This window comes from Malaya genurostris, chromosome 2, assembly GCF_030247185.1.
Source record: "Malaya genurostris strain Urasoe2022 chromosome 2, Malgen_1.1, whole genome shotgun sequence".
NCBI lineage: Eukaryota > Metazoa > Arthropoda > Insecta > Diptera > Culicidae > Malaya > Malaya genurostris.
Window position 1 is genome coordinate 106,634,126 of NC_080571.1, and position 26,125 is coordinate 106,660,250.

The window sequence follows — 26,125 nt, forward strand, 5'->3', positions numbered from 1 at the left end:
CTGCTTAGATCGATCTTGATTAGGAACCAAAATCGAACATTGTTTGTCTTGATTTGTATTTGTTTTATAGCCTACGAAATTACACCAATATCCCAAATGTATGCAATTATATCTTTGTACATACTTGCGATACGGATTTCGATATTTAAGCTTCTCTTTGCCAAGCTTGTGTTCAAGTTTTGTATGCAAGCAGTTATTTTTATAGCGTTAAGTTTCTCACCATTCTGCGATTTCGGTTGAAGCGATAAACTTTTTCTCATTATAAGGAGTGTATCGAAAATAAGCTATCCACATACATTTGTGTTGTACGCATGTATTCGTGATGTTTTTTTATGCTCAGATCGCAGCATGCTGTGCGTTTGGCTGTCAGCTTTCGATTCTTTACTTGTTTGTGCGGTTGAAATTTTGCGTTTTCAAAATGTCGCGTATTGAAAAGGAAGTGGAAATTAAAGTTCTGGACACATGGCTAAGTGAGAAGGGTATTACCATGCGAAAATTGGCGAAGCGGTTTGGAATTCATCATGCCAGTGTTAAAAAAATAATTAATAAGTTTGGGGAACATTATTCTTAGGATGAGTCACCAGGAAGAGGCAGAAAACCCGGTTCTTCCAACCCGAAACTGGACCAGAAAGTTGTATCTTTAATCATGAAGAACAAATCAATGTCAATACGTGATTTTGCCAAAACAGCAGGAACGAGTGTCGGAATGGTCCAACGTATCAAGAGGCGAAATCACCTAAAGACCTACAAGAAGCAGAAAATCTCGGAACAAACTGTAAAACAGACGAAGCAAGCAGCAACAAGGGCCCGGAAATTGTATTCGCGTCTTTTGCAGGGTCCGGATGCATGCAATTTGATGGACGATGAGACTTATGTAAAAGAGGACTCAAAAACCCTTCCAGGTCCACAATACTTTACTGTCGTCGTTGGGAAGGATGTGAGCGATGCGGACAGGTCGATTCAAGTGGAGAAACTCGGTCGAAAGGTACTGGTATGGCAAGAAACATGTTCCTGTGGTTTGAAGTCAACCATTTTTGTCGTGAATACGACTTACTTTACTATGGGGCGCCTTTTCAAAATTTACCCTCTGAGAGAGTGATAAGTTTTTGATCGTGAATATCTCCTGTTATATCTAACGAATCAACATAATTCTTGCTACATGCCATCGGAAATATGATCACAATTTTATGATAAAACTTTCAGTTGTGTGACATATTCTTAAATAGTTCACAATGAAACTTTTCTGAAATGTTTGGTATAAACGAGTATCAAAGAGGATAATTCATATGGCGCGTTTGCCTTTCTCGTATTTTGAAAGCTCATAGCTCAGTGATCTGTAGAAGGATTTATATAATCTAACTACCAATAGAATTGAAAATCTTCAACTTGAACGTGTATCACAACAATATTGAAGTTTTTCAATAGTACACTATTGAAAAACCTGTTTGACTTAACCCATGACAGCACCAGCCAATCAGAACGCGAGATGTCTGTATCTATACAAGAGCATCCATATAAAAGTTGAATGGTTCACTTTTCCTATCATTTGCTGAGCAACTCTTCCCGAAACAAGACACACGATAGCAACATCGAGGACCTGTCGTCTCATTGTTTCCCGATATGAATGCACGAGACACCGTCAGCACAATGACACCGAAAAAGGCAGCCAAAAAGTCCAGCAAGGCCCATTGCCGAAACAAGACACACACGAGAACCATGTCAGATCTCAATATTTCCTACCAAAAGATTCATCAAGATGGGATTTAACATAATTTGCACCGTCACTAACACATTGAATTACGAACGGCAATGCGAAAGCGAAAGTGATGATTTTGAACACATCTTTATACTAGTTTACAAATATGCCGTGCGAAACAGATTTGCCACAGATCAATATGTATTTTTGTCGCGATTACTTTAGTATGCGGTCGAAAACAAAAATTGTTAGAACAAATGTTTCCACTTGATTTGCGCATTCTACTTTCCAGGCGTATCAGAACTGGCTAAACTTAAAGCAATTCTAAATATTTCTTTATCACAGTAATGTGGTCATTCTGAAAAGGACGGGGTTTTCAACGGATGGCCAGCTGCAGATGGCGAGGGATGATTTTCGTTTTCGTTGTCATGGGCAGCGTTACCGGTCAACTCCAACACTTCGGCAACCAAGTACTCCATCACTGCCGCCAGATAGACCGATGCACCAGCACTGACACGCTCGGCGTAGTTCCCCTTCCGAGGCAAGCAAACGATGGATTCTGCCGCCAACTGGGCACTTCAGACCAGCACGGTTTGAGCGGGACTTTACCTTGCCCTTAATTGTTCCTCCACAACATGCTGTTAGCAGCTCGACGACCCATTCAGTATTACTGGCTGCCGCTCTGCTAACTCTCTCTTTTATATCGTTTCACTGTTTCCCGTTCTGCGTATAGGAAAGAATTCTAACAAAGGGGACGTCCTACCGTGCTACCACTAGCACGTATAAAAGGAAATGTGATGTGAGAAATAGCGTCATTTAAGTTAAAGCAGCTACTCTGTACGTACGAGACACCGTCAGAACGATGGCTCCGAAAACAGGTAGAAAAACAGATTTGTACCGTCACTAACACATTCAATTACGAACGGCAATGCGAAAGCGAAAGTGATGATGTTGAACACATCTTTATACTAGTATGGGGTCGTGTGAAAATATGCCATGCGAAACAGGGTTGCCATATATACAGGTTAATCTGTATTATTATTATTACTATCATTATTATTATTAGAATCACTCTTGCATACCGAAGATCGTAGATACATTTCAGACCAGGCCATTGCAATTGTCTCGTACTGAAATTTCGAGAAGAATCAGATATCTTCGAACTTCATACCTTCAATAAAAATAAACTACAAATTTGTCGTACCTAGCTTCCTATATTAGCAAATTAAAAAGGAATTGTTTCAAGTTTGGAATATATAGTTGTAGAATAGTAGCTGTTTAATGTAACTAATCTGTACTTTAATGTAGGTGTATCGCTTCAAATTCTATTAGTGAAAAAGAGGAAAGCTTGCACAATTCATACAATCAATCAACTAACTGATATTCGGAAAAGTGATGGGAGCGTGTCAGTTTTTTCGTATTCACGACATCCAGTTATGTCTCTGACATTACTCACCCGCCTTTTTACACTACCGGAACTATAAATGCAGAAATCTATCGATCTGAGTTTCTCCAGAAGAGATTGCTGCCTTTATATAAGAAGCATAGTACACCTCCACTGTTTTGGCTGGATTTGGCGTCGGCTCACTATGCCAAAACCACTCTCAATTGGCTTGCGGAAAAGCGTATACATTTCGTCCAAAAAATGCGATGCAACACTTGTCCGGAACTTGATGAAGAGCGTTCGATCAAAAGTTCGAAAACTCGTAAAAAAATAACTTAAATTTCATCCGGTTTTCTTTATGCTCAAGTTTAACCTCGTACAATAAAGGATCAATTTTTAGTTAGAATAAAATATCGCTTTTTATCATAATTTGAAAGAAAATTTTGTGGATAGCTTATTTTCGATACATTCCATATTACGAGTTCATCTTATATAAATTAGAAACTAATCTTAAGCACTCAAAATTTACCCTGGGGTAGTTGTCAATTTCTCAAGCGAAACGATATAACATGGAATTTCATCCGAGCTTGCATGACACAAGATCAGAGCATACCAATTGAAGCTTCAAATCGTTTTATGACACTTTTTGTTTTGCTGTTTAGCAACAACCAACCTCTAGCATGCTACGCGAAGGACTGAAACGTTAGCTATAATTTTGCTTCTATTTATAGTTTCGCGTGCTTCCAACAGCTTCGCTTTTGCATTGAGTGACCAATCAGAGCGATGCTTTCCCTTTGATATATCACTTACTTCTTCAAAATCGTCGTCTATGGCAGGGAAATCCGGTATGCGGAGATGTTTAGATGTTTGCTCGCTACTAATCAAAATTTCAAACATATATAATTGAAAATACGCGACTTGATACATTCAAATCGGAACTTAGAAATATTTCCAATCAAATCATGAATAATATTAATAATTGATTCAAAATAGACTGAGCTGTAAGTGTTTAAAACCTGACCACATTTCTACGTGTATTTTTCCTTTAGTTTCTGTTTTGTACCCCTATATAAAAAATAAAGATATGTTCCATATCAAAAAGGCAAGGAATTTTGTATGTCAACACTAATCTTTACTTTGCTATCCGCGCGCACAGTAAGCTTGCCAAATGCGTTATTTCGATGCAAATGTTCACATTGTTTCATTTACAAAGCAATCATCCACTTGCATTTATCTGTTTTTCTTTTGAATCATTTAGATTGCTATTTCCCGTGGCTTCTAATGAGGTCACTGGACTTCGATTTGGCATCAGGAATGAAGGCTTATAAATTGAAACAATTTGAGCACTGCTTTATACCGTTTTCGTTTTAGAACCTACACGCGGGCAACTCTGAATCCGAGTAAAACGAACACGTGTTACGCGCCCTAGACAAAACAGTCCCTCATATAAAAAAGAAAAAATAAACAAACTCGCATGGCTTAACAAACGGTGAATACGAGTTTCATGTCCTATGTTGTAGTGGCACTTAAAAGCAAGGTGGATTTGATTAAAGGATTACTATTCAAATTACTATGAAAAATTTGCATCTTGAAAAGGCTATCGTTAAACCACCGACAAATTTTGTAATCTGCACTCAGTCTTCGGATTAGAAAAATCTAATACCGTTTTCGTTTATTGATCAGAGAAGCCCAAGAGCTGACCCAGAGTCGCCCAAACAACTTTTGATGAGTTTGTTTTAGCAACCTGGTGTCGCTCTAGATCGGACTCCAATCACGTAGTTTAGCTCTGAAAATTTTCTCGGGTCGCAATTTTCAGAGCTAAACTACGTGATTGGAGTCCGATCTAGAGCGACACCAGGTTGCTAAAACAAACTCATCAAAAGTTGTTTGGGCGACTCTGGGTCAGCTCTTGGGCTTCTCTGATCAATAAACGAAAACGGTATTAGATTTTTCTAATCCGAAGACTGAGTGCAGATTACAAAATTTGTCGCTGGTTTAACGATAGCCTTTTCAAGATGCAAATTTTTCATAGTAATTTGAATAGTAATCCTTTAATCAAATCCACCTTGCTTTTAAGTGCCACTACAACATAGGACATGAAACTCGTATTCACCGTTTGTTAAGCCAATCTGTTTTGCTAATCTTTACAATGTAACCTCGGCCTTGTTCTGTGATGAAATCACTATTTGCTGCATTCTGATAAACAACTTGATGGAAAGCTTAACAGAAAGATCAAAGACCGATACCGAACGGGCAAAGCCAGCGAGAAAAATTTAATCATGCCGCACAGCAGCTTTCAATGAAGCCGGAATATCAAACGCAAATCTTCTTTCAAGTAACAGGAATGAAAGCGTCAACCAACGCCTCAACGTCCCTCAATCTCAAATAAACAAGGAAAAACTACAGCTTACAATCAAAACTATGTTAACTTCAAAGAAAAGCAGTAACTAGAAAAAGGTGACGCCTCTGTTACGAGATTGACTCGTGCAGTGAAAACAACTCATGAGCAATGATCAAATGTTTCCGGCAACAACATAAGAATCAATTCATCCGACAAAATAATTTGACAACTCTTGAAAACAGTACAACAAATCCTCGAATTATATTCTGGAAGCATTTCATTGTCGACAACGACGACTGAAAAACTGGAAACCGAGCTGGGAAAACTACATCCAAAACAGTCCCCATTTTCTCGCGAGGCAGTAAACTTTGGAAAAGTTTGTCCAATAGAAAGTTTGGTGAACTGGATTTGATCACGCTTCGAGCCGTCTGCCGCACAGTTTTACAACAGAGCAGACTCGAGCAATACGCCTACTGTCTTGACGCATCTGGTTCGTAGATATGTTTGGTGTGTTTGTTTACAAGTGTAACAATTGAAGCATCAAAATGTCAAATGAAAAAATAATGGAAAGCGGATTCAGTGCTCTCTAGCGAACATGCTTTCCTCTGGCACCAGATTTTAGACCGCTAGATTTGCGTGGGTAATATGAGATATTTTCTTTCTTCAGGGAATGAAACGAGGGTTTTTCAAGCTTCGAGTAGATGTCTGTCATCAAAGTTATAAAAAAACCAACCACCGCAATCTGCTCTTAAGAAGACGTAACGAAAGAGAAGAGAGTGAATTTAGTCAACCAGTTCAAAAGTTTTTTTTTATTTTCATTCAGATCTGCAACTTCTTCGTTCAAAAAGTTATTGCATATATTGCTAAAACTATTTGAAAGTATGAGACGCATATCGTAGATACAATGAAACGGGTATTGTATGTCGACGGTAAGAAATGCATTTAAAACGACACCCGTGGGTGGACTGAATTTTTCCTCCCCAAAAGAACAAGCCAAAGTGCTTCCGTAAATTTTAAATGGATTAGGTCGCATTTTTTCACCATTTTCCTTGTTGGCCTACGTGTTCATCTACATCGTCGGAAAACAGCTGAGATGTTTGCAATAAGAAAGCGGATTAGGGTAAGAATTAACCTTTCATTTTGGTTTATGATGAATATCACTTTGCTTCTACGAAGCAACATTAACCGCACGGAAGTCAGAATGCTGTTGAAAGGGATGGAATTTTGACATTTTTAAAGATGGGGGAAGAATACGAATTTCTAGAAAAATTTAAGACTTAGTTTAACATGTTTTGGATTGACCATGTTGGATCTAAATATACAAGACACATTTCAATATTCGAGGGCCGTTGTGAGACAGAAATATATCAAATGGAATTTAGTTATTTTAGTTAAACACAGAAAGTTGCATTTGGCGTACAAAAAGATATGTATTTCCAGAAATAATAGAATGGTTCATTTGTTTGATTTTTGCTTTTCTCATATATAAGGGTTAGGCAATCACTTGAAGAACTAGTAAAAAGTGTACCATATACCATTCGACTCAGCTCGTCGAATTGATCAATGACAGTGTGTGTGTATCAAATAATCTGGATATCGAATAATCTGGATGGCTTGACCGATTTTCACTAACTTTGATTCAAAATTCAAATTTTTTTTCGATCCAAAGGGTATTTCTACCTATTGGTCTCATATGTCATTATTCGACATCGATCGATACCAAACTTCTTTTATCGCATTTCATCAGTTGATTATGAATTATTTCACCATTACTGTTATTTTCCCTACAATTCCACTGGACATGCTTAGCTTTTAAGTCCCCTATTACGAAAAATTTCGGGCAATATCTTGTGAGTTTTTGCAAATCGCCATTAAAGAAATTTAATTGTTCGCCGGTGCATTGGAATGGCAAATATGCTCCAGCGATGGAATAAATTCCATGAATGGTTTCAACTTCGATTCCCAAGCATTCAATAACTTTAGTATTGAAAGAAGGTTATATTCGATGTTTAATTTACCGTTGGACAAAAATGGCAACTCCACCACCCATTCCAGTAAACATGTCAAATCGATGAACCACATAATGTGGATTACTTTTCAATTTGACATATGGTCTAAGAAAAGTTTCTGTCACAATGGCAATATGAATTTTGTGAGCTTTGAGAAAATTATAAAATTCATCTTCACTCGATTTCAAAGATCGAGCAATCCAATTTAAAATAACCAAATTTCTTAATTTTGTTCATATTGCAATTTGATTTTATTGATACATGAACGAACATTATCATTGTTACAACGCAGGTAGTGCTAAGACACTTGTTGTTTTGATGTAAATGATAATTTAACTGAAACTGGCGGTAACCCGAGTTTAGTAATTTAAATGATACATGTAAAATCGCAGATCAGCTTGTCTTGAGTTTATCTCTAATACTGTATTTTATTGCATCTGATAATTCTATATATGTGAGTCGGTGCAATTTATTTGTACTAAGTTCCGAATCTTTTGAAGCGTTTTATTCTTACTGGGCCAACAGCTTGTTCAAATCGATACATACTGCATAACGATTTGCATTGCATTATTTTTGCTACACTTAGTCTGGATCCCTTCTATAAGATTCTTGGAAGTAAGATTAGACCAAAATATTATGCTTTATAACAATAAAAGAATTTCTAACTATTCAATTAGGTTACACGATAATTGTTTGGTTTAATAATAGGGCCTTAGGGATTATGCTGAGAGATAGTTCTTTGTGTTTAGCCACATTTAATGAAAAATAATTATCTATGATTATCATCATAACACAACTTTATACTGAATTTGTTTACGCGCCACCGTGTCGTTCGTATGTAAATGGAGATTTCAGTATGCAAACTAGCCGTTGACAAATTAAAACATTTTTAAACTGTATCGAATGAAGTTAAATGAGGAAAATTTATCAATAAATCACAGAGATACAAGCGCTTCTAATTAGATTCGAAAAATCTATCGCCGATAATTCTAAGTTGGCCTGCTAGTTACCGGAGAATCAAGATAAGCCATTGGTAAAATAAAACAGAAATGTATTCGGGCATATATTTATAGATTCCCTATTGTGCTAAAGTTCATACAGCGCAAATTGGACGAAAGTTTGACATCATTCACTGAGACTGTCATTGGCTCGTGAAAACATAGGTCATATGCAATTGAAATACTTAAATCACGTTACCGCATAAGTTTAAGTTGAAGGTTTTCGAATCGATTGGTAGTTAAATTATATAAATTCATCAACAAATGACTGAGTTCTAAGCGTTCAAAATTATGATAGAAAAAGGTTACGGGGTAATTTTTGCATTCTTTTAACACTCCTAATACCAAGCCTAAAAAAGTTACGCGAAGCACCAAGCCTCAAAAAAAGTTGGAACGGTAACTTTGAGCTACCATAGCTCAGTTGTTACTTGACCAATTTCGATAAATTTTTCACCCTCGAATTTTGCGAAGTTTGTAGATTATTTTAAGTATATCATTATTGGCAATCTTTTAGGAAAAACTAATGAAAATCAGATTTTTCCCGTTCCAAGTTTTTTTTCGAGCTCAAAACGTGCCCTATCTGCATTCATGCGGCACCTGCATCGCGAATCGGATATTAAGAACCTCAACTTTACCGAGTCATAACTTTGTTGTTAGTCAACCGATCTTCAAAATTTGTTCACCATTGGAAAGGTACTACTTCCACAAATACAATGCACTGAAAAAAACTAAAAATAGGGTTGTCTACCCAAAGTTATAATGAAAACTGTAGATAGATGACCTAAGAAAAGATGAGACTTTTTACTATGATCGTTAATATCTCGATATTCAAAGCGATGACCTATATATTTTTATACATCATTCGATTGCTAGTGATACCAGCTACAATTTTCGCTCAATTTCCATTCCTACACAATCAGAAGAAAACATTGAGAAATCGATGAATTTATAAATATATATGAATTTTTCATTTTTTTTCACATGTTTTTATATAACTCGAAAATTAAAGCGATGACATGTACATTGTTTTGATTCAAAATATTGAAATCATTACCAGAAACAATGTATTGATGATCAAAATTATATATCCGTTCAAAGAATCTCAAGAAATTTGGTACAAATACAGAGAATTTGTGTTATTGGGAAAATTTTGCCAAACAACATGAAATCAAAACTATTAAATTTTATGACATATATTTTTTTATTATTTTAGTTGGAAATTTATTATAAACAAAATTTACAAAAAAAAACTGAAACTTGGATTTCACTGAAAATTTTAATATTTTTAGTAAATAACCTAAAACTCCTAAAATATTTTTGTATTGGACAAACGATCTAAACAATTTTTATGCACAACACAAACGCATTTGATAACTACTAAAATTCTGGTTTTGTTGTAGGTTTGCCGTAGAATCTCAAAAAATAGATAAAAGATCGGAAATTTTAAAATTTCCGAGTTAATTGCATTGCACAGTGGTCCGGATCCACAATTTAGGGGGACAAAAACATTTGTGGCTTAACCTTATACTTTAGAGCTATGATGTCTTCAAAACAAATGATCAGTGAAGATAAACCATATATCGATGTACATGGTATTAGGGTGGCTCTTATTATTGAGGTGATCCAAAACTTATTTTCCGGATGTATTGAGATAGAGGACTGCATTTTTCGGCAAAACTGTAGATAAACTTATATCGAGCAGCTTTGCTAAGGACATCATAGTAGTATCTGCAACGGTTTTAGTGTTACAGCTATTTTCAAAGAGCAACTTAGGGTGTTCCTCAAAAAATCAGATTTTTTGCTCTAGCATTTATATTTTTCTCTTTTCGTATAGGTATCTTTGAACATCTTTTAGAGTTTGTTAAACCAATTTTTTAATGACTGGCGTGTTCAGGTAGCGTTTTCTGAACCGAAGTTATGAGCAAAACTAGTTCAAAAACAGGTTATTTTTAAACTGCTATATCTAACATTGAGGAAAACGAAAAAAATCCGTTTCTTGTATTTGACAAAAAATATTTTCGAGCATGTTTATAAAAACAGGCGGAGGAGATATTTTTTAAATTTTTTTAAAATTATGTTCATACATTGAACTTTTTCATTGAAAAATATTCGTATCAGTCATTTATTAGCTATATAAGGTATTTTTTTCTTCTAAAGTGTCAAATTAATTCAAGTGCATATTCGGGAACAAATGGTGTCGCTTTTGTAAAATCTCTAACGCCTCTCGGTGGTTGGAGGTTCTATCAACCGTGCATTTTGGCACCTGCAGATCGTTCAGCATCCTTTCGGGGATGCAGGACGACTTATTTCATTATGTTTTGTGCTGTTTTCCCACCTCACCCAATTCTCAATTCCCTTCCACGTTCCTTTTATCCTTCCCTTCCCATCAGGAAATTGATGAGAAGCTACGCAAGGCATGAATCTCCAAATAACTAGGGGAACATGCCACTTGAGCCAATTAGTTCTGATAACATGGGTGCAGGGTTTCATTCAGTAAAAAGCATTCAAACGAAGAGGTTGTTTTTCGAGACGAAGACAACTGTAAGCTGCGAATAGATTGGTTGGTAGGTGCTAATCGCAAAGGCTGCTGCAAAGCCAATATTCGGGGCGATTCCAGTTTCATAAGTGCCTGAAATAGTGGAACTCACTTCACTGAGAAAGATGGCCTAACCGATTTGAGAACTGTTTCAATTTGTAGGTTACACTAGCTCATGCACTAGCTTTCATGTTTTTCAAAGATCGAACAAAGCTGTTTGAAGAATACATTTTTATATGAGAATAAGAGAGATATGAGAAAGGCATCATTACACAACTAGATCGATAAAAACAAGTTTTACCTAATTTCGTATGATTTTTGTGCTAAGTTCAGAATTCTACTTTTTCTAAATAGTTTACTAATTGAAAATTCAAATAATTTTCGAATTCTATACATTCCGAAATAATCCTAAGTTTGTGATATTTAAATTCTAATATTCTATCGATTATAATTGATGTCGTTTAGGATACCGGAAAATTGAAGATATATTTTTTTGTTCTTAATTGCTAGTAAAACAAAAATCAAGCAATATTTTATTTTCAAATTTTAGTTGGTTTCTTTGGCCATGGGTTAGTATATGGAATTCGTATAAATTCACGTTTTATTTCTTTTTGTACAAAGCCATTGAAATAATTTAAAATTTTCGTGTTGTCACAAAATTTATTTCATTAATAGAAACAAATTCTACGTCTCTTTGAAACAGATGAAATCAAAACAGGTTCCAATATTTTCACTTTGATTTGCAGAAACGTTGGAACGCAATATATAACAGTAATTTTGAAATTTCCGATCTTCTACCGATTTTCTGAGATTTTACGGAAAACCTAAAACAAAAAAACCTAATTTCAGTAGTTAACAATTCCGTTTGGATTGTGCATAAAAATTGTTAAGATCTTTTGTCCAATACAAAAACATTATTATTTTTAGAGTTTTGGTATATTTACCAAAATTTTAAAGATTTTCAGTGATATACAAGTTTCAGTTTTTTTGTAAATTTTGTTCATAATAAATTTCCAACTAAAATAATAAAAAAATATATGTCATAAAATTTCAAAGTTTTGATGTTATTTTTTTTTTTGGCAAAATTTTCCCAATAATAGAAATTCTCTATATTTGTACCAAATTTCTTGAGATTCTTTGAACGGATATATAATTCTGATCATCAATACATTGTTTCTGGTAATGATTCCAATATTCTGAATCAAAAAAATGTACATGTCATCGCTTTAATTTTTAAGTTATATACAAACATGTGAAAAAAATTGAAAAATTCATATATATTTATAAATTCATCGATTGTTTAATGTTTTCTTTTGATTGTGCAGGAAAGGTAGTTGTGCAAAAATTGTAGCTGGTATCACTAGCAATCGAATGATATATAAAAATATATAGGTCATCGCTTTGAATATCGAGATATTTACGATCATTGTAAAAAGTCTCATCTTTTCTTAGGTCATCTATCTGCAGTTTTCATTATAACTTTGGGTAGACAACCCTATTTTTAGTTTTTTTCAGTGCATTGTATTTGTGGAAGTAGTACCTTTCCAATGGTGAACAAATTTTGAAGATCGGTTGACTAACAACAAAGTTATGACTCGGTAAAGTTGAAGTATTCAATATTTTCTATGCGACGTTTATGCCAAAGGAAAGAAAATTGGAAAGCAGATAGGGCATATTAGGCGCGTGAAAAAAACTTGGAACGGGAAAAATCAAATTTTCATTGGTTTTTCTATGCCAATCGTCTGCTACAAAGTTTTGGAATCAATCTACGAACTTCACAAAATTCGAGGGTGTAAAATTTATTGAGATTCGTTGAAAAACAGCTGAGCTATGACAGCTCAAAGTTACCGTTCCAATTTTTTTGAGGCTTGGTATTTGGAGTGTTAAACTGACACCCAGCCTCGTACATTGAAGAGTTAGCAAAAGCGGCAATTCAACGAACGAATGCATATACAATCTAGTCATCACCTCACTGGACGAGCTACTTGTTTCATTCGCAGTCATGCATCAACTGAAATCGAGAAATGATTTGCAGCATATATATATATATATATATATATATATATATATATATATATATACATTCCTCTTCGAACTACGCAGAATGATGCGGTGTTTGTATGCACGACGCAAAGACTCCTATGCCGAACAAGAAAATGACGTCAATTTATTCAACTGGGATTGGTGAATGAAAACATAGGTCAATTCCAACCATTTTTTTTCAATAGTATGTTATTGAAATACTGAAACAACGTTGCCATACATGTTCAAGTTAAAAGTTTCCGAATCGATTGGTTGTTAAATTGTATCAATCCATCAACAAATGCCTGAGTTATTAACGTTCAAAATTATGACGAAACAAAAGGTTATGCGGCTATTTTTGAAACTTTTAATTGACCCCCGGCCCCGTGTAGTGAAGACTGAAGAGTAAGGCATTTTCAAAGCAAAAAAGTCTTGTAAGTTTAAGATCACACGAAGTCACATCGGATTACCAACTCCCGGAATCCAGTCCCGGAAGTACCGGAAATAGTGGTCAAAAACTTCAAAATAGAACTAACTCACTTTTCTACGCTACGGCTAATCCGGTTTTCTAAATCTTAGAATCAAATGGAAGGGCTTACGGTCCTTTATAGAATTGCTGAATTTGATCTGGATTTGACTTCCGGAATTAAAGGGTGATAAGTGTTCTATATTTTAATCCTCTTAGTACGGCAATGCAAAAAAGAAGCATCATCACACCACTAGATGAATTGAATCAAGTGTTTATAATCAGTTCGCTTTCTCATCTCATCCAAGTCAGTCGATAAAACAAAACCGCTTACGTTCGGGACAGAAGAAACCAAGTACAGTATTGTGTAGTGAACAATAGAACGACCTCGAAATGAGTGAATCAAACGAACAAAAGCTACCACCGACACGAAACAATACAATTGTTGTTGACTTCAGACAGTGCAAAATTCGACCTTCGATACGAGAACTTGAAGGTTTGCTTAAGGAGCAAATGCATCTTGACATTAAACGTGTGCATTTACTTCAATGCAATAAGACCAATAATGTTGTTTATATCCAGTTCTATAAAGAGTTGGATGCAATTCAATTCGCTAAAGACAATAATAATGTGCACTATGTGGAGCATGAAAATATCAAGTACAACATTCCAGTGCTATAGAAGTGCGTGTGCATGATCTAGCCTCATGCGTCCCCGATCCTTATATTTGCGCAACTATGTCCCAATACGGAGAGATTCTCTCTATCGAAAAAGAAAAGTGGAAATTTTTTTCCCCGGTATTCTAAATGGCGTACGTTTGTTACGCATGCGCCTATACCTTCTTATGTGACATTCGGTCAGGATACAAGAATCCCGTGCAAATCACTTGTTACCTATGACAATCAGATGGCCACATGTCAATATTGCCAAAAAGCTATTCACTACGGGAAGCCATGTGATAAACCGGACAAGGAGACAACTATACCAAAGGACAACGGTGCTTCCTTCACACCAACCGAAGCAACCCCAGTAGATCTGTGACAGTCACCAACAACAGTAAAGCATCCCCTTCAACGAAACCATCCAACGTATCCCGTATAGAACAAAATACACCAGCTGCAGTTAACAGCTTACCATCTAACCAACCAGCAACTGCAAAAAATGTACAACAAGGCGTATCTACAGCAACTAGCAACGAAATCAACAACAATACCACCGATGCGGCAATGAATGACGAGACGAGCCGCGAACAAACTGCCCCTCAATCCTCGCAGGAGGAAAATGGAAGCACCTCTCTCCCTAGAAAAAGGGTGACAACGAGATCCAATACAAAAAATATTTTATCAAAAAACTAAATAAGCCACGTAAAGCTTGTACGCAAATAGGCCTGAATAAAATACCTTTTAAATAAAAAAAAGTGTTTATAATCATTACAATTTTGAAATAAATTCGAAATTTTAAATTTGACGAAACGTGGCATTTTGCTGCTATTGTAACCTTTCCTTTCCTTCAATTTTGAAACGATATGATTGGCGGGTGAGTTATCATACAGAATCAAAGTGTAATTCGTAGTACCCGATTTTCCATTATTCGTTTCGAATAATAAAACACAGAAACGATTTAAAAACTAGCTATAAAACAAGTTATAAAAAATAATTCTGCATCAAATATGAATTCATTGATTTATATTTTAATGGCAAAAGTCATCAAATAAGTTGGTAAGCAGATTTTTATGTAAAATATCTGTTTTCCGTAGAAAATCGTGTACCTCAGATTGCAGCAAAGCCTTATTCGAATCTCAAATACATATTTCCTATGTATCACTCACTGGATTAGATCAACCCAGTGCAAAAGATGTTTGTTTATTCCTAACTCTTCATGGTCTCGAGATGATTAAATTTGCCAAGCAAATAACTGAACAAACGTAAACCAAACGAATTGAAGAAATTCTGAAAGATATTAAAAAAGTTCACAATAGAGAATCACACAATATAATGAACACAAAAAAATGACCACCTGTTGGGAGCTTCCTTTGAACAGATGCAATGACTGTTTTCATACATGATGTAATTTTGCTATTAATTTGATGCTTTTTTCATTCCTGAGTAATACTGCTATAATATTTCCGATGTGAAAGATTTCTACATCTCATTCCAAACGGACATTCTTGGAAAAAAAATTCATTTACAGATTGCAGGCAGGTAGTTCACTGACCCGTTCTCGACATATCATTACACAAACTGTTTTCCGTGTAATCATCATCTGTGACAACAACAGCAGAGTATTGCTGATTACAACCAACCAATTACACCCACAATTGATATTTTGGTTATTATTATTATCATATACGTTTATTCAACCCCGACGTATCCGGTATGTCGTTTAACAAGTATCAGTCCAAATGCTAACATGCGGTTCCGAGTGAATTCATTATTTTAAAAATTCCCGAGCTTTGCCCAACCCCCGTATATGCTGCAATTGGAGTGACAGCGAGCCGGGACGCCTTCGCGCACGTACGCTATGCAAACAAACCAAAAGTAAATAACTCATCAACAGCAGACAACAGCAGATGGATGACGATGAGCTGTGAATGTTTTTCGTCAAATTACATTCCCAATTGCAGCTGCACTTCCAAAATCAACCGAGTCAGTGATGAACTCGCTTGTTTGCAAGATCAAGCTGCAGTGGGGAAAACCGCTATCAATTCCAATATTTTTAAAACGCCACATCCTACATTTCCACGTGATTCAAGTGATTATTTGTAGATTCGATTGGAAACCACATTCCCATTGAAATGGCAGGAATTGAAAACCCCGGAATTATTTTCATATCTATTTATTTAACCCTGGCTTTTATTTGATTGTGGTCGTTTACCGGGGCGACGGAAATTTTCCTCGTGGAACTAGTTAAGTTACTCATCACTAAGAGCTACACATAAGATTATTTGAATTAAAGAGAGCCTGGCATGGTTATAGTCACGAACCTTCTGACGCTAGGAATCCTTCCTGTTTAGGGCTTGAGCATATGACTGGTTTGTGATGCATTGAACCGTCAATCCAAGACAAAAGTGATTAAAGTTATAGTTATAAATATGACGCCCTTAAGGGGATCACTCGGATGAAACGGTTAAAAAAATGGTCTATTTTCTTTATTTCATTGCGCTGAGCTGAAGTAGACCGCCCGTAATTGCATTTCGTGATTGACCGAGTGAATGAAAATGCATTCACTCAAAACTTTCCGTCAATAACGACGTCGACCACGACCGGAGGTCGTGCTGCGGAGGAAGGAACGGAATGTTAGTCCACTATTGGCTGTTTCTAAAGACCATGAATACTACTGCTAGTGTTGTGTTAGTAGGAATAGAAGAAGATCTTGGATTTGCCTTGGTAAATAATGCGATATTAACAGAAAGTTGGTCATATAAACACTAAACCGAGTATAAAAACAAACTCTTTATTAGGAAAAGGTGTGAGCTCGATTGGTGTCACACGGTGGATACATGTTCCTTACAATGCCATCATTTATGCGTACATACGACATAAAATATGCAGTTGATGATAAAATGACAATATAAATAAATTGTAAATTGCAATGAAATATGAACTGATGCAAACCAGTAATTGCTGACGAATCGGTACTTGAAAAAAATGACTACAAGGGACGTGGACGAAGTAAGCTCACCACAGCCGGTCTATTTTATTGTACAAAATCAGAAAAATACAAATTTTATTGTACAAAATCAGAAATATACTTTTATAGTATATGCGTAGATGCACGTTTGAGAATAAAAAAAACAGTGGCCATATTGAGTATTGTTCAAGACTGGTTTAAAAAGTCGTTTCTCCGTTCACACGATATCGCCCGAAGTAGAACTATGATTCATCCAAGTGACATATTAACATTTTCAAAAGATTTGTTTCAAGTACATTAATCTAAGGTACCTTAATGGTAAATATTTAACGACACTTACCTTATGATAAAAAAAGAACCGGAATTTTCAATTTAAAATTCCCGCGCTTGTCCAATCGGTAAACTTTTATTCTCTCGACGTTGGCAACACTTTTATACACATTCTGTCAAATTTTGACGCATATCGTACGATTAGTTTTTGTTTGGCATCTATACGAAGAAGTTGAAAAATCTTCGTGTGGCGATTTTTACAATGGATGAAAATGTAGAATAACGTGCGTGCATCAAATTTTGTGTTGCAAATGGATTTAAGTGTTCCGAAACGTTGAAAATGTTAGAAAAGGCCTTTGGTGAATCGTGTCTAGGAAAAACACAGGCATACGAGTGGTATAAACGCTTCAAAGGTGGTCGTACAAGCTTGGATCATGATGAGATCCCTGGCCGCCCAACAACATCTGTTACTGAAGCAAACATTGAATCGGCGAAGCAAATCGTGTTGCAAAATCGTTATGTACCGATTAGAGAGATGGCTGTGTTGTTAGGCATCTCTTATGCATCAGCCGAACACATTTTAACTGATGTTTTGGGTTTGAAACATGTCGCTTCTCGGCTGGTGCCAAAAAAGCTGAATTTCATTCAAATGCGCCGGCTCACACAGCGTTGGTTGTGTCGCAGTTTTTGGCCAAAAACTCAACTAAGCACCGTACTCTCCAGATATGGCCCCGTGTGACTTTTTCCTCTTCCCCAGACTCAAATTGCCATTGCGGGGAACGCGTTTTGAGACCATAGAGACCATAAAAGAGAATTCGCTGTGTGAACTAAAGGCCATACCTTCGGCGGCCTATAAAACTTGTATGGAAAATTGGATCAAGCGTTGGCATGCATGTATTGCCGCAGGAGGAGAGTACTTTGAAGGCGATAATAAAGAAATTTATTAAAAATTGAAATTTTGCGTTTTTTAATAAAATTCTGGTTCTTTTTTGATCATAAGGATACTTAAAATTATATGAACAAGAAAAATTTGTTTTGTTTTTTGTTTTCATTAAAAATAATATATTTGAACCAAATTTTCCATGGATTTAAGGAGGTAGGAGATAAACAGAGTTCGAAAAATCGTTTTTTGTTGCATTTTGTTTTAGTTTAACATTTCAAAAATGGGATCAATGATTCAGTGTAAGTTACCAAAAAATTTTTTGCTAACTTTTTGAAAAAAATAAACGCGTTTTTCTGAAAATCAATTTTTTAAAGTCCGTAAACACGATCCTGCAACATCTACTGAACTGATTCTTTTCAAACTTGTAACATGCTTTCTTGGTATAAATGCCTCCTCCCTACGTTTTTGAAAGTTTTCCATTTTCATATTATGTTAGTTTTTCATCTCAAAATTGGTGGAAAATTTAGCAGAAACAAACATTAGGTGGGAAAAAATAACTTGAGAATGACGGAGGAGGGAGAAATAACTAGTACTTTAAGTAAATTTTAGAAAATTTTCAATTTCAGATAATTCTACGCCGAGTTATCGTGTTCACCAACATGATTCTCAAAAGAGGTTTTGGGAAATGCTCTGTTACCGCCTTATTTTTCAATATTAATATACGGAAATTAAACTAAATTCTATTCTTTAAATGATGTTTTATAATGTAAAAAAAGTTTCAATAAATTTGCTTAAGCTGTTTCTCCGTAGATCTACAAAAAAGTGATTTTTCAAAAAATATTTTTTTTGAGGGGACATCAGATCTGGACGTTTCATGCACTTTATTTATTTCTTTATTTATTTATTTATTTAAAAAAAGTCCATCGGACTAATGTCTAGATGGACTAACAGAGTGGGAAGAAGTCCATCTGAGTTGAAAAGTGTATGTCATTCTCAGATAGGCATAATAACCACTATCTTTCAAAAACAATCACAAAAACTACAAGGATCAGCCCCAAGGGGGTTATTCGAGCCATTGGTGTGAAACAAGGCAACCAAAATTTCTAATGATCGACATTTTCAATTAATCGTCACACTTTTGAGTCTGCTTAGATTAATAGTTATTAGGAACTAACACCGAACACGCGAACCCAGAATATATACTCTATTTGTCGTGATTTGTATTTGTTTTGTAGCCGACTAAATTACATCAATAGCCCAAATGTATGCAATTATATCTTTGTACATACTTGCGATACGGATATCGATATTTAAGCTTCTCTTCGCCAAACTTGTGTTCAAGTTTTGTATGCAAGAAGTTATTTTTATAGCGTTTTTCTACCATTACTACCATTCTACGATTTCGGATGAAGCGATAAACTATTTCTCATTATCAGTCGAGTTCATGTTATATAAGTTAGAAATTAATCTTATGCACTCAAAATTTACCCTGGGGTAGATGTCAATTTCTCAGGCGAACCGACATAACATGGAATTTCATCCGAGCTTGCATGACACAAGATCAGAGCATACCAATTAAAGCTTCAAATCGTTTTATGGCACTTTTTGTCTTGCTGTCTAGCAACAACCTACCCCTAGCATGCTACACGTAGGACTGAAACGTTAGCTATAATTTCGCTTCTATTAATAGCTTCGCGTGCTTCCAACAGCTTCGCTTCTGCATCGATTGACCAATCAGAGCGATGCTTTCCCTTTGATATATCGCTTACTCCTTCAAAACCGTCGACTATGGCAGGGAAATCCGGTATGCCGGAGATTTTTTGCAGACAATAAAGGACACTGCTAGCTATTAATCAACATTTTAATGATATATAATTAAAAATACATGGCTTTGAACATTCAATTCAATACGTAGAAATATTTCTAATCAAATGGTGATATAATATTAATAATTGATACAAAATTGACTGAGCTGTAATTGTTCAAAACCTGACCACATTTCTACGTGTATTTTTCTTGCGTTTTTAATTTGCACCCCTGAAAACAAAAATGTGTTACACATTAAAATCACATGATTACTACACAACAACTTAAAAGCTAGTACAAACAACTTATAACAAATTAAATTATATCAAAATATCTATAGTCAAATTATTGCAGATCGCTTGATGAACATCGAACGTCAGTTTAGCATCCAACTGTACACCAAGATCAAACACTTTATCTACTCTAGAGATAATTGTACCATCAATGTCAAATATTACTGGAGATGAAATCCGGTGAAATGTGATGATGAGTTTGTTTTTCCTGCACCAATCGGTACACAATGTAAGCAGACATTGTAGTCGCCGACAATCATCTAACTACGAACAGTGAGATACATTTTTAAATTATCTGTGTAGACTAATTTACATCCAGCTCCCAAAAGTAACGCCACATCGTTGAAGAACAATACGAATAACAAGGGTCTTAAGTCACTACCTTGTAGGACACCTGGTTTATTCGAAAACTCGGATGATGTGCTGTTGTCTATTTTCACGCGTAATTTCCTATCGGAAAGAGATATTTGGCATCAATAGAAATTTTCGTTTTGCGGTTTTTTATGCGGATTTCTGAAGTTACGAAGTTTTTTTTTAACCAAAGTTCCAAAATTACGCAGTTTTTACGCGGTTTCTTTGGGTGTTTTTTACGCAGTACGTACCCCCGCGTAAATAGAGACCTCAGTGTATATCTATGGCAACCCCTCCGCCAGAGATGTTAAAAATTTTCGCTGCTGTTTCGCAGTTTTCATTTCATAACTGTATTAGCATTTCATTTTTTCAATCTAGTAGCGCAAAGGTGCTTTTCTGATGTTACTCGTGTTCTCGTTAATGTCGCTAGAGGATTCTACAAAAAAAATTATTTAAAACTTGAATAAAAACTAGAAAGTTTATTTGGGAATAAACTAACAAAACCTTTTTAATTTGAAATTAGTTTTGAGTCAAACTTAGACGAATTCTTCCCTTTTCTGCATCGTCATTCTAAATGCCGGTTCAGAATTTTCAACATACTTCACCCAGTAGTTCCGGAACCGGTTGTCGGATTCGAATGAAATTCGATCGAAATCTTTCGTTTGAACTTGAAATTCTGCAATTCGGTTAAGAAAACAGTGAGAAAATCAAAATAGATATATTCATTCGATTTTTATATACCAAAAATTCTTATAAAAAAGATGTTTGAAAACGATTTTTAATTTTCCAAAATACTTAAATGGGTTTTTCGAACTAAGTTGCACTTATCCGAGGTTTGCATTCAGTAGTTCAAATTAATTCTACGGACATTATCACATAAGAAACACTTATTTGAAAATATTTGGGTGAGTTTCTATGAAGTTATTGAGTGAATTACGCGCTTTTTATCCTTTCCGTATAAAAAAATATTGTAGAAAAATATTTTGACATATTGTCTAGAAGCACGTTGATCAAAGCAAATCTGTTAAGCTACTGTCAGAATGCAAGCGTCACGCTATCTTGATAGTCCCATGACAAAAGGGCCAAACTGCAAATAAGAGCCTCTGTTTGTTTACTTTCTCTTTTGATTATTACGGAGCCATCACTACAATTCCTTGAATGTTTCCTATATAAATAGAAAGCTTGTGGTGTTAACTTGAAAATTTTGCGAAGAGTAAGGCGTCATGTATAAAATCAATCCGCAAAATCGCGAAAAAAAGTGAACAAAGAGAAACTGTCATTTGCAGTTAGGCTCTTTTGTCATGAGATTAACGATTTATTCATTGCTTGTTACATTTAACAGATCGGCTGAAAAGTTCGTATCGTTTCTATGAGAGGGCGCCACTAGAATTAAATCCATACCGTTTTCAGTTAGTACCAACCTTCAAAAGATACGTGTATAAATTTGACAGCTGTCTGATTATTAGTTTGTAAGATATTGCATTTTGAGTGAAGCTACTTATGTTATTGTGAAAAAAAAATGGAAAAAAAGGAATTTCGTGTGTTGATGAAACACTACTTTTTGATGAAAAAAAGTGCCGCCGATACCAAAAAATGGCTTGATGAGTGTTATCCAGACTATGCACCGGGCGAAGCAACAATTCGTAAGTGGTTTGCAAAATTTCGTACTGGTCATATGAGCACCGAAGACGATGAACGCAGTGGACGTCCAAAAGAAGCTGTTACCGATGAAAACGTAAAAAAAAATCCACAAAATGATTTTCAATGACTGTAAAGTGAAGTTGATCGAGATAGCTGACACCCAAAAGATATCAAAGGAACGTGTTGGACATATTATTCACGAATATTCGGATATGAGAACGCTTTGTGCAAAATGAGTGCCGCGTGAGCTCACAATCGATCAAAAACAACAACGAATTGATGATTCTGAGCAGTGTTTGGAGCTGTTATATCGAAATAAAACCGATTTTTTTCGTCGATATATAACAATGGACGAAACATGGCTCCATCACTTCACTCCGGAATCCAATCGACAGTCAGCTGAGTGGACTGCACGCGATGAACCGAACCCAAAGCGTGGAAAGACTCAACAATCGGCCGGTAAGGTTATGGCGTCTGTATTTTGGGATTCGCATGGTTTAATTTTCATCGACTACCTTGAAAAGGGAAAAACCATCAACAGTGACTATTATATAGAGTTATTAGAGCGTTTGAAGGATGAAATTTCAAAAAACCGGCCTCATTTGAAGAAGAAAAAAGTTTTGTTTCATCAAGACAATGCACCGTGTCACAAGTCGATGAAAACCATGCTGAAATTGAACGAATTGGGCTTCGAATTGCTCCTTCATCCACCGTATTCTCCAGATTTGGCCCCCAGTGACTTTTTCCTGTTCTCAGACCTCAAGAGAATGCTCGCTGGTGAAAAATTTAGAAGCAATGCAGAGGTAATCGCTGAAACTGAGGCCTATTTTGAGGCAAAGGACAAATCGTACTACAAAAATGGTATCGAAAAGTTGGAATCTGTGTATCGCCTCTGATGGCAATTATGTTGAATAATAAAAACGAATTTTGGCAAAAAAATGTGTGTTTCTATTATACGATACGAACTTTTCAGCCGAACTGTTATACGTGAATATTTCATAAGGTCACATAAATTAATGAAAGTTTTCTTCTGTTAAATCTTCTTAATTTCCACGTTTACTTGCCAAATATTTTTGTAGAATAAAAGGCAATCCATTTTATTTTCTAACAGTGCCATAACATCGCAAAAATAGTTGAAAGAGAAAATATACAAAAAGAATCCTACAAATACTTGTGGGCCCTTTTGAATAGTTAATCAGATAAAACTGCTTAGCATCGCTTCGCAAATAGCGTTTAGCAGACAGTAGAGCTTAGTTCGCTGTCAGAGCGAGCGCGAAACACGGAGCGATTTAATTCGATGAACTGTTAGAGCATCTTGACGCTTCGAGTGACGCTTGCACTCTTGCAGCAACCTAATACTTCCGATTCGGCCTTCGAAAACCTGTTCCCATGTATCACTTTAAAACTCTTTAATGCCACTCTTCAAGAGATGTAACCACAGGCGACTCATTATTTTACAAAAAGCTTCCTCTTTGTATCTTTACGAGAGCATTCAAACTTCAGTGGCTCTTTTTTTGAATTGGAATAGAAATGCATAAACTTTCAACAAATAATAAGAGCTTGCTAACTTATGTTTTTAATTTTTAATGAGTTTATAATGCAAAAAGACTATGTAAAGCTTTTGATCAATCAAGTGTTTGTCCCCAGAGACATATATTGATAAACGACGGAAGTAAAGTAGCTCTAGTTTCACAATTTTTTTTGTGTTCATGCGAATCGACCGCGAAGTCTTTTGAAACAGACGAAAAAAGTTCTGTTTTGGAATGTATAGTACACCGACCTTGCTTTTTATGAGGAATATATTAAACTTTTTATGAAGAGGATATTGGCTCTGCGCCTAATTCGTATTGTCTGTTAAAAACACCGGTGTGCCTTACATTGAGAATTAGGTACATCAGCAATCTTCAGTAACATTATTTTTTTTATCTTTGGGCCCCTCCCGAAACGAAATCCTGAGTACGGGCCTGGACGCAATCGAAAACCGCTGCCATTTCGCAATGGTTCAGAATCTGTCAATTTTTATGGCTGGGTCCTGTTGTTTACACTCTTCTCTACAAATGGTGCACAAAACGCGGACTGTCACTGAAAAAGATAGCAAATAGGAAGGAGTAAGTGAAAAAGCCGTGCAAAATGCAATCAGGAAGTTCGGTGAGGATAACACCTTGAGGATAAACCGAAAACGGGTCGAAAAAAAGGTCCTACTAACCCTCAGTTGGATAAACGTATACTGAAGGCGTTCGAGCAAAGGAAGGAGGTTTCAGATAAAGAACGTTTGAATCTTCGAACCTATAAGAAGCAGAAACAACCAAAACGTAGCCCGGAACAAGAAGCATTGATCAGGCCGAGGGTTCGAAAGCTGTACAATACGATTCTTGCTGGAAATTTGAACTGCTTAATTATGGACGACGAAACTTGCGTGAAACTCGATTACAAATCCTTGCCGGGACCACAATATTATGCGGTGCGAGAAGGGCAAGTGTTAAACCAGTCCGAGACATCGATTGAAGTCGAAAAATTTGGTAAGAAATTGTAGCTGCGGTAAGATTTCGAAACCCTTCATCATCATTGCTTCAATGAACAGCGAAATGTACATCAAGGAATGTTTACAAAAACGACTTGTACCCATGATTCGAAGCCAGAAGGATCCTGTTGTCTTTTGGCAAGATCTTGCTTCTTGCCACTACTCGAAGTCAACGGTAGAATGGTATACTACCAAAAATGTCACTTTCGTCCCAAAAGACATGAATCCGCCAAATTGCCCACAACTTCGACCAATTGAGGCATTTTGGGCATTAACGAAGGCACATCTTAGGAAACATGTCTCGGCAACCGGACTCATTCAACAGTTCGAAAAAGATTGGAAAATTGTCAAAACTTGTCGCCAAGAAATCTGTACGATATTTAATGAGGAACGTTCCTTCGAAAATTTGTGTAAAATACTCGTAGTAGGCAGTTGCTCTTCTCTGTGGCTTCTTGTTATTTCATGGTATGTTTCGCTCGGGCTACGCCGTCCGGAGTACTACTTGTATCCGTTTTTTTTTGCTTTACGAGTGCTCAAAGTTTTGAGTGAGAGAGTCGAATGAAAAAAACAGTGATTTAGAAGAAAAATTTTATGAAAAATAAAAGTTTATGTTTTTTATGTCTTTTCCTCCGATACAACACGGGAAGTCGCCATCGTTTTTCTACCTGCCAATTTAGAAAAAAAAAAACAACCGGAAATGAAAAATTCTTTTCGGTAGTAAAGTGCCATCTAGTTGCTAGTAGTTATTACAGTGTTAACGCTTTTTCGGTGACAGTGCGCCATATAGCTGCAAATTGCGGAAGCCAATTCAACCATTCATGTTGGTTGAAAACAACATTTTATTTTTCTAATTCAACTAAAAAATGAAAAAGATGAATGGAAATGAAGTGTGCCTTAGCTAAGAAATGACAGCACGTTTAATTAGTGAATTCAACAGACAAAATAACAATTTTAACTAATATTTTATGAAATGAGAATTAAAAAATCAATATTAGTAAAAGTAAGATTTTTCAGTTGTCTCAAAAACTAACTAACTAAAATCAGAAAATCAACTAATTTTTTCGCTGGAATGCTGATTTTGGTCTTTCCGCGCATGTAGGTCAGATTCTCCATTGAAATGTAGAACCGTCAGATAGAGTTCATTGTTATTTTGGTGAAATATCAAACAAATAAGTAGTAGTGGACTTTCAACGACTTTGTTTCGGTCCGCAGGAGGGAAAGATTGCTTTTGCAGTTTTGGCTCGATTTGGATCTTTTCTAGACGCAATCACAATCCTG

The 26,125-nt window shown here is 35.8% G+C and overlaps 1 protein-coding gene across 7 annotated transcripts in view; it reads right to left on the reverse strand.

Annotated features, from left to right (window-relative positions):
* Positions 1-26,125, reverse strand: part of LOC131432679 (neuropeptides capa receptor) — a 348,242-nt gene that overhangs the window by 178,981 nt on the left and 143,136 nt on the right. The gene's annotated exons all lie outside the window — the stretch shown is intronic.